The sequence below is a fragment of the Anomaloglossus baeobatrachus genome, unplaced genomic scaffold (genome assembly GCF_048569485.1).
Source record: "Anomaloglossus baeobatrachus isolate aAnoBae1 unplaced genomic scaffold, aAnoBae1.hap1 Scaffold_4770, whole genome shotgun sequence".
Lineage (NCBI taxonomy): Eukaryota > Metazoa > Chordata > Amphibia > Anura > Aromobatidae > Anomaloglossus > Anomaloglossus baeobatrachus.
In genome coordinates this window covers 20,086-29,018 of record NW_027444116.1, presented here as the reverse complement: position 1 = coordinate 29,018, position 8,933 = coordinate 20,086, and the positions used below count along the sequence as shown (strand labels likewise).

General features: G+C 48.0%; 4 non-coding genes across 4 annotated transcripts; all 4 read right to left on the bottom strand.

Moving 5' to 3' along the window:
- Nucleotides 1-3,266: 3,266 nt before the first annotated feature.
- LOC142281604 (U2 spliceosomal RNA) lies at nucleotides 3,267-3,457 on the bottom strand. The gene has a single exon (XR_012743662.1). It is a non-coding gene; the product is annotated as a U2 spliceosomal RNA (small nuclear RNA).
- A 1,387-nt stretch (nucleotides 3,458-4,844) lies between these two features.
- Nucleotides 4,845-5,035, bottom strand: LOC142281603 (U2 spliceosomal RNA). The gene has a single exon (XR_012743661.1). It is a non-coding gene; the product is annotated as a U2 spliceosomal RNA (small nuclear RNA).
- A 1,387-nt stretch (nucleotides 5,036-6,422) lies between these two features.
- On the bottom strand, nucleotides 6,423-6,613 carry LOC142281601 (U2 spliceosomal RNA). Its single transcript, XR_012743659.1, has one exon. It is a non-coding gene; the product is annotated as a U2 spliceosomal RNA (small nuclear RNA).
- A 1,387-nt stretch (nucleotides 6,614-8,000) lies between these two features.
- LOC142281600 (U2 spliceosomal RNA) lies at nucleotides 8,001-8,191 on the bottom strand. The gene has a single exon (XR_012743658.1). It is a non-coding gene; the product is annotated as a U2 spliceosomal RNA (small nuclear RNA).
- Between the last annotated feature and the right edge of the window lie 742 nt (nucleotides 8,192-8,933).

Sequence of the window (8,933 nt, the reverse complement as noted above, 5' to 3'; positions counted from 1 at the left end):
AGGTCACATGTCTCTGACACCTTCTATGCCGATTGGTCGCTGGTCATGTGCTTGTGACGGCTTGCTCGGTGATAGGCCAGCATGACGTCACTCCTGTCATTCTGGCAGCGGATTGGCTCTGGTGTCCTCCATCTTGGATGAGGCACAGAGTCTATATAAGACCCTGACACACGCCGCATGGTGCTCAGTCCTCTTGGTTCATGCATATGAGTAGACGCTCTGTGCGCGTTCCTCTAGGCATTCCTCTGTCTATGCTAGGTGAGCGCTACCGGCAGGGTAGCGTTCTTATACCTTACAGCTTCGGCTGCTGTCCGTATCCTTACCTCTTAGGGGAGCGGACATAGGCAGGTGCCTGAGGCACATGGTCTGGCTGGGCCTTGTGATTCTACTCGTAGGTGGACGTTGCCGCTAGGGTAACGTTCCTTATACTGCGTCTGGCAGTTGTTCGTATCCTCGCACACTAGGGGAGCGAACAGAGGTAGGAGCTTTGTGTGGCTCTCTGCAAAACACGTGAGACTTAGAGTGAGCTCTGTCAAATTTGCTCCTCGCTTCCTGGGTCCTTATGAGGTTCTTCGACAGGTAAATCCTGTAGTCTATCAATTGAAGTTACCTGTCCATCTTAGGATTCATGACAAATTCCATGTCTCACTGCTAAAGCCGGCTATTTTACCTCACGCTCGTGAAGTGCACTCTCCTGCCTCTGATTCCTCTCGCTCTAGCTATGAGGTACGAGCCATAGTTGGTTCTAAGATGGTTAGAGGACGCAGGTTCTTCTTGATAGATTGGGAGGGCTATGGCCCGGAACATCGCTCTTGGGAGCCTGAGGAGGCTGTCCATGCTCCCGACTTAGTTGCCAATTACCTGCGTCGCCGGGAGGGGGGCCCTTGAGGGGGAGGTACTGTTACGGTTGCTGCGAGCACTGGAGACTATGTCCAGATTTCTTGCTACTGCACATGTGCGAGCGCTGGAGACTAAGTCCAGATTTCTTGCTACTGCACATGTGCGAGCACCGGAGACTAAGTCCAATCTTGGAGCCATTGCACATGTGCGGGTGACATCATCGCTGACACGAGGTCACATGTCTCTGACACCTTCTATGCCGATTGGTCGCTGGTCATGTGCTTGTGACGGCTTGCTCGGTGATAGGCCAGCATGACGTCACTCCTGTCATTCTGGCAGCGGATTGGCTCTGGTGTCCTCCATCTTGGATGAGGCACAGAGTCTATATAAGACCCTGACACACGCCGCATGGTGCTCAGTCCTCTTGGTTCATGCATATGAGTAGACGCTCTGTGCGCGTTCCTCTAGGCATTCCTCTGTCTATGCTAGGTGAGCGCTACCGGCAGGGTAGCGTTCTTATACCTTACAGCTTCGGCTGCTGTCCGTATCCTTACCTCTTAGGGGAGCGGACATAGGCAGGTGCCTGAGGCACATGGTCTGGCTGGGCCTTGTGATTCTACTCGTAGGTGGACGTTGCCGCTAGGGTAACGTTCCTTATACTGCGTCTGGCAGTTGTTCGTATCCTCGCACACTAGGGGAGCGAACAGAGGTAGGAGCTTTGTGCGGCTTACGCTGCTGTTCGTCTCTTTTGCACCACTAGAAGAGCGGACCTAGGCAGGTGCCATATCTAGTGGTTCGTGTCCTCGCACACTAGTGGAGCGAACGCAGGTAGGAGCATTGTGCGGCTTACGCTGCTGTTCGTCTCTTTTGCACCACTAGAAGAGCGGACCTAGGTAGGTGCCATTTCGCACACATTGCCTTTGTCTCTGTGATTATTAACAGAGATCATTCCACACACCCTCCAAGTAAGGGAGGAATTGCTTTACTTACTTATTATATCCTTCTGTGAGTTAACAGAGGTATTGCACTCTGCCATAGTCTGCAGCAGAGTCTTTGCACGGTGGACCCTGACTGTCTGATACTCCTTTAGGTTCTTATCAGATAGCCCTCCGTAACACAAACCCACGCCTACACAAGACATTTTGTCACCCAAGCCAACCCTTGAAAAGGCTGCTTTGCAGAGCCAAAACAAGAAGAATGGTGCGTTTTGCAGCCGCCGCCCACTGCAATGAATCTGAATAACTCCTCCTTTAGGGCGCAAGCAACTCCCCTCCCCCTTGCAGTCTTTCCAATTCACGATACAAAAAGACGGACAGGACAGGTTGCCTGACTTTCCGTCACTGCCACCCTTTGCCATCCTTACCCGTAGAAAGCCCTTTCATCATCCCCAAACCCTAATCTTTTCCCTTTCCTTCCCAGCCCCCAAACCCTGCCCTCTGTACCTTTCTCACCACCCGCTTCCCTTCTCCTGTCATCCCCCTACCACCCGGGAAAAAAAGAGATTGCCCCCTCCTTCCACTAGCCCACCCTCCCACCCAAAGAACAACTTCTTCTGCGCAGCTTGTTTTCTAGGCAGCAGCGCTATTGTGATGTCATCGGGGGGCATTGTGACAAGCCGCCAGTGTTCCGTCTCTTCATGTTGTGCACAGTTCAAACGGAAAATACATCAACAGGCAGACTACAGAAAAGCTTACTATCAAAGGTTAGAGGGGGGCTTTCTCAGAGGGCTTTTTACAGTTTTTCTATTCCCAATTAGCCGTTTAAGTGTACTTATTGAAAGTAGTAATTCTTTCATAGGCCGCCCTTTCTTAGTATTTGACGTTCCTTATATTGCGGTATGAGGCTTCGCAGTAGGTTGCAAACATTCATCACCCATGACTGTCCCCAATTGAGCTCAGAAGCTCAATGTCTATCATGACCTCTCTTTTAGAATGTCCAAGAGCAAGCAAACTATTCCTCCAGGAGAGGGCGCCAACAGACTACTAAAGAGATCATCATTACTCAAAGAAAACCCCAAAAACCAATGCATGATAGGAATAAACAGGTAACTTTCTTTGGAGTGGAAGCGGAGAGATCGCACCAGATGCCAATTCTAGATGTTATCACACCTGTGGTCACTGCAGCAGCAGGTGAATCCACTTTGTCCAAAAGGGATCTATTCCATTCAATTGCAAATGATCTAGATAAGACAGAGAACTGCAGCACGGGGACATAGCCGAGTTGGTCAGGTTGAGTGGTGATGAGTTTGCTATTTGGATGAATAAAGAAAGTCAAAAGTGTGAAAGATAAAAAACAAAAGGAGGAAGTGTGAAAAGTGAATGGGCCAAATTGAGGTGCATATGAAGACGTATGCTTTCTTCCAATTCATTAAATCGGGCTAATATGAATCAGGTGAATTGAGTTCTGCTTTTGGAAACTGGGTTAAGAAGGGGTGCACCGTTCCTGGAGGTACTGCAATACCAGGTCAATGCGTGGAGTGGACAGAGCAAGCTCTTTTTCCATCTCCCTGTTCTAAAAATCCATTTAATATATGGTCCCCAGATAGGGGACGTATCAGATATTAAACTGATAAGAACAGATACTACACTTGATCTTAGCCAAAAGGCCGAGAAGCGATAACCAGAATTGGTTTGGGCCTCGAGTGGCACCCTGGCCTATGCCGGACACATCTTAGGGAGAGAGAGCGAGAGGGAGACAAACCCACGCCTACACAAGACATTTTGTCACCCAAGCCAACCCTTGAAAAGGCTGCTTTGCAGAGCCAAAACAAGAAGAATGGTGCGTTTTGCAGCCGCCGCCCACTGCAATGAATCTGAATAACTCCTCCTTTAGGGCGCAAGCAACTCCCCTCCCCCTTGCAGTCTTTCCAATTCACGATACAAAAAGACGGACAGGACAGGTTGCCTGACTTTCCGTCGCTGCCACCCTTTGCCATCCTTACCCGTAGAAAGCCCTTTCATCATCCCCAAACCCTAATCTTTTCCCTTTCCTTCCCAGCCCCCAAACCCTGCCCTCTGTACCTTTCTCACCACCCGCTTCCCTTCTCCTGTCATCCCCCTACCACCCGGGAAAAAAAGAGATTGCCCCCTCCTTCCACTAGCCCACCCTCCCACCCAAAGAACAACTTCTTCTGCGCAGCTTGTTTTCTAGGCAGCAGCGCTATTGTGATGTCATCGGGGGGCATTGTGACAAGCCGCCAGTGTTCCGTCTCTTCATGTTGTGCACAGTTCAAACGGAAAATACATCAACAGGCAGACTACAGAAAAGCTTACTATCAAAGGTTAGAGGGGGGCTTTCTCAGAGGGCTTTTTACAGTTTTTCTATTCCCAATTAGCCGTTTAAGTGTACTTATTGAAAGTAGTAATTCTTTCATAGGCCGCCCTTTCTTAGTATTTGACGTTCCTTATATTGCGGTATGAGGCTTCGCAGTAGGTTGCAAACATTCATCACCCATGACTGTCCCCAATTGAGCTCAGAAGCTCAATGTCTATCATGACCTCTCTTTTAGAATGTCCAAGAGCAAGCAAACTATTCCTCCAGGAGAGGGCGCCAACAGACTACTAAAGAGATCATCATTACTCAAAGAAAACCCCAAAAACCAATGCATGATAGGAATAAACAGGTAACTTTCTTTGGAGTGGAAGCGGAGAGATCGCACCAGATGCCAATTCTAGATGTTATCACACCTGTGGTCACTGCAGCAGCAGGTGAATCCACTTTGTCCAAAAGGGATCTATTCCATTCAATTGCAAATGATCTAGATAAGACAGAGAACTGCAGCACGGGGACATAGCCGAGTTGGTCAGGTTGAGTGGTGATGAGTTTGCTATTTGGATGAATAAAGAAAGTCAAAAGTGTGAAAGATAAAAAACAAAAGGAGGAAGTGTGAAAAGTGAATGGGCCAAATTGAGGTGCATATGAAGACGTATGCTTTCTTCCAATTCATTAAATCGGGCTAATATGAATCAGGTGAATTGAGTTCTGCTTTTGGAAACTGGGTTAAGAAGGGGTGCACCGTTCCTGGAGGTACTGCAATACCAGGTCAATGCGTGGAGTGGACAGAGCAAGCTCTTTTTCCATCTCCCTGTTCTAAAAATCCATTTAATATATGGTCCCCAGATAGGGGACGTATCAGATATTAAACTGATAAGAACAGATACTACACTTGATCTTAGCCAAAAGGCCGAGAAGCGATAACCAGAATTGGTTTGGGCCTCGAGTGGCACCCTGGCCTATGCCGGACACATCTTAGGGAGAGAGAGCGAGAGGGAGACAAACCCACGCCTACACAAGACATTTTGTCACCCAAGCCAACCCTTGAAAAGGCTGCTTTGCAGAGCCAAAACAAGAAGAATGGTGCGTTTTGCAGCCGCCGCCCACTGCAATGAATCTGAATAACTCCTCCTTTAGGGCGCAAGCAACTCCCCTCCCCCTTGCAGTCTTTCCAATTCACGATACAAAAAGACGGACAGGACAGGTTGCCTGACTTTCCGTCACTGCCACCCTTTGCCATCCTTACCCGTAGAAAGCCCTTTCATCATCCCCAAACCCTAATCTTTTCCCTTTCCTTCCCAGCCCCCAAACCCTGCCCTCTGTACCTTTCTCACCACCCGCTTCCCTTCTCCTGTCATCCCCCTACCACCCGGGAAAAAAAGAGATTGCCCCCTCCTTCCACTAGCCCACCCTCCCACCCAAAGAACAACTTCTTCTGCGCAGCTTGTTTTCTAGGCAGCAGCGCTATTGTGATGTCATCGGGGGGCATTGTGACAAGCCGCCAGTGTTCCGTCTCTTCATGTTGTGCACAGTTCAAACGGAAAATACATCAACAGGCAGACTACAGAAAAGCTTACTATCAAAGGTTAGAGGGGGGCTTTCTCAGAGGGCTTTTTACAGTTTTTCTATTCCCAATTAGCCGTTTAAGTGTACTTATTGAAAGTAGTAATTCTTTCATAGGCCGCCCTTTCTTAGTATTTGACGTTCCTTATATTGCGGTATGAGGCTTCGCAGTAGGTTGCAAACATTCATCACCCATGACTGTCCCCAATTGAGCTCAGAAGCTCAATGTCTATCATGACCTCTCTTTTAGAATGTCCAAGAGCAAGCAAACTATTCCTCCAGGAGAGGGCGCCAACAGACTACTAAAGAGATCATCATTACTCAAAGAAAACCCCAAAAACCAATGCATGATAGGAATAAACAGGTAACTTTCTTTGGAGTGGAAGCGGAGAGATCGCACCAGATGCCAATTCTAGATGTTATCACACCTGTGGTCACTGCAGCAGCAGGTGAATCCACTTTGTCCAAAAGGGATCTATTCCATTCAATTGCAAATGATCTAGATAAGACAGAGAACTGCAGCACGGGGACATAGCCGAGTTGGTCAGGTTGAGTGGTGATGAGTTTGCTATTTGGATGAATAAAGAAAGTCAAAAGTGTGAAAGATAAAAAACAAAAGGAGGAAGTGTGAAAAGTGAATGGGCCAAATTGAGGTGCATATGAAGACGTATGCTTTCTTCCAATTCATTAAATCGGGCTAATATGAATCAGGTGAATTGAGTTCTGCTTTTGGAAACTGGGTTAAGAAGGGGTGCACCGTTCCTGGAGGTACTGCAATACCAGGTCAATGCGTGGAGTGGACAGAGCAAGCTCTTTTTCCATCTCCCTGTTCTAAAAATCCATTTAATATATGGTCCCCAGATAGGGGACGTATCAGATATTAAACTGATAAGAACAGATACTACACTTGATCTTAGCCAAAAGGCCGAGAAGCGATAACCAGAATTGGTTTGGGCCTCGAGTGGCACCCTGGCCTATGCCGGACACATCTTAGGGAGAGAGAGCGAGAGGGAGACAAACCCACGCCTACACAAGACATTTTGTCACCCAAGCCAACCCTTGAAAAGGCTGCTTTGCAGAGCCAAAACAAGAAGAATGGTGCGTTTTGCAGCCGCCGCCCACTGCAATGAATCTGAATAACTCCTCCTTTAGGGCGCAAGCAACTCCCCTCCCCCTTGCAGTCTTTCCAATTCACGATACAAAAAGACGGACAGGACAGGTTGCCTGACTTTCCGTCACTGCCACCCTTTGCCATCCTTACCCGTAGAAAGCCCTTTCATCATCCCCAAACCCTAATCTTTTCCCTTTCCTTCCCAGCCCCCAAACCCTGCCCTCTGTACCTTTCTCACCACCCGCTTCCCTTCTCCTGTCATCCCCCTACCACCCGGGAAAAAAAGAGATTGCCCCCTCCTTCCACTAGCCCACCCTCCCACCCAAAGAACAACTTCTTCTGCGCAGCTTGTTTTCTAGGCAGCAGCGCTATTGTGATGTCATCGGGGGGCATTGTGACAAGCCGCCAGTGTTCCGTCTCTTCATGTTGTGCACAGTTCAAACGGAAAATACATCAACAGGCAGACTACAGAAAAGCTTACTATCAAAGGTTAGAGGGGGGCTTTCTCAGAGGGCTTTTTACAGTTTTTCTATTCCCAATTAGCCGTTTAAGTGTACTTATTGAAAGTAGTAATTCTTTCATAGGCCGCCCTTTCTTAGTATTTGACGTTCCTTATATTGCGGTATGAGGCTTCGCAGTAGGTTGCAAACATTCATCACCCATGACTGTCCCCAATTGAGCTCAGAAGCTCAATGTCTATCATGACCTCTCTTTTAGAATGTCCAAGAGCAAGCAAACTATTCCTCCAGGAGAGGGCGCCAACAGACTACTAAAGAGATCATCATTACTCAAAGAAAACCCCAAAAACCAATGCATGATAGGAATAAACAGGTAACTTTCTTTGGAGTGGAAGCGGAGAGATCGCACCAGATGCCAATTCTAGATGTTATCACACCTGTGGTCACTGCAGCAGCAGGTGAATCCACTTTGTCCAAAAGGGATCTATTCCATTCAATTGCAAATGATCTAGATAAGACAGAGAACTGCAGCACGGGGACATAGCCGAGTTGGTCAGGTTGAGTGGTGATGAGTTTGCTATTTGGATGAATAAAGAAAGTCAAAAGTGTGAAAGATAAAAAACAAAAGGAGGAAGTGTGAAAAGTGAATGGGCCAAATTGAGGTGCATATGAAGACGTATGCTTTCTTCCAATTCATTAAATCGGGCTAATATGAATCAGGTGAATTGAGTTCTGCTTTTGGAAACTGGGTTAAGAAGGGGTGCACCGTTCCTGGAGGTACTGCAATACCAGGTCAATGCGTGGAGTGGACAGAGCAAGCTCTTTTTCCATCTCCCTGTTCTAAAAATCCATTTAATATATGGTCCCCAGATAGGGGACGTATCAGATATTAAACTGATAAGAACAGATACTACACTTGATCTTAGCCAAAAGGCCGAGAAGCGATAACCAGAATTGGTTTGGGCCTCGAGTGGCACCCTGGCCTATGCCGGACACATCTTAGGGAGAGAGAGCGAGAGGGAGACAAACCCACGCCTACACAAGACATTTTGTCACCCAAGCCAACCCTTGAAAAGGCTGCTTTGCAGAGCCAAAACAAGAAGAATGGTGCGTTTTGCAGCCGCCGCCCACTGCAATGAATCTGAATAACTCCTCCTTTAGGGCGCAAGCAACTCCCCTCCCCCTTGCAGTCTTTCCAATTCACGATACAAAAAGACGGACAGGACAGGTTGCCTGACTTTCCGTCACTGCCACCCTTTGCCATCCTTACCCGTAGAAAGCCCTTTCATCATCCCCAAACCCTAATCTTTTCCCTTTCCTTCCCAGCCCCCAAACCCTGCCCTCTGTACCTTTCTCACCACCCGCTTCCCTTCTCCTGTCATCCCCCTACCACCCGGGAAAAAAAGAGATTGCCCCCTCCTTCCACTAGCCCACCCTCCCACCCAAAGAACAACTTCTTCTGCGCAGCTTGTTTTCTAGGCAGCAGCGCTATTGTGATGTCATCGGGGGGCATTGTGACAAGCCGCCAGTGTTCCGTCTCTTCATGTTGTGCACAGTTCAAACGGAAAATACATCAACAGGCAGACTACAGAAAAGCTTACTATCAAAGGTTAGAGGGGGGCTTTCTCAGAGGGCTTTTTACAGTTTTTCTATTCCCAATTAGCCGTTTAAGTGTACTTATTGAAAGT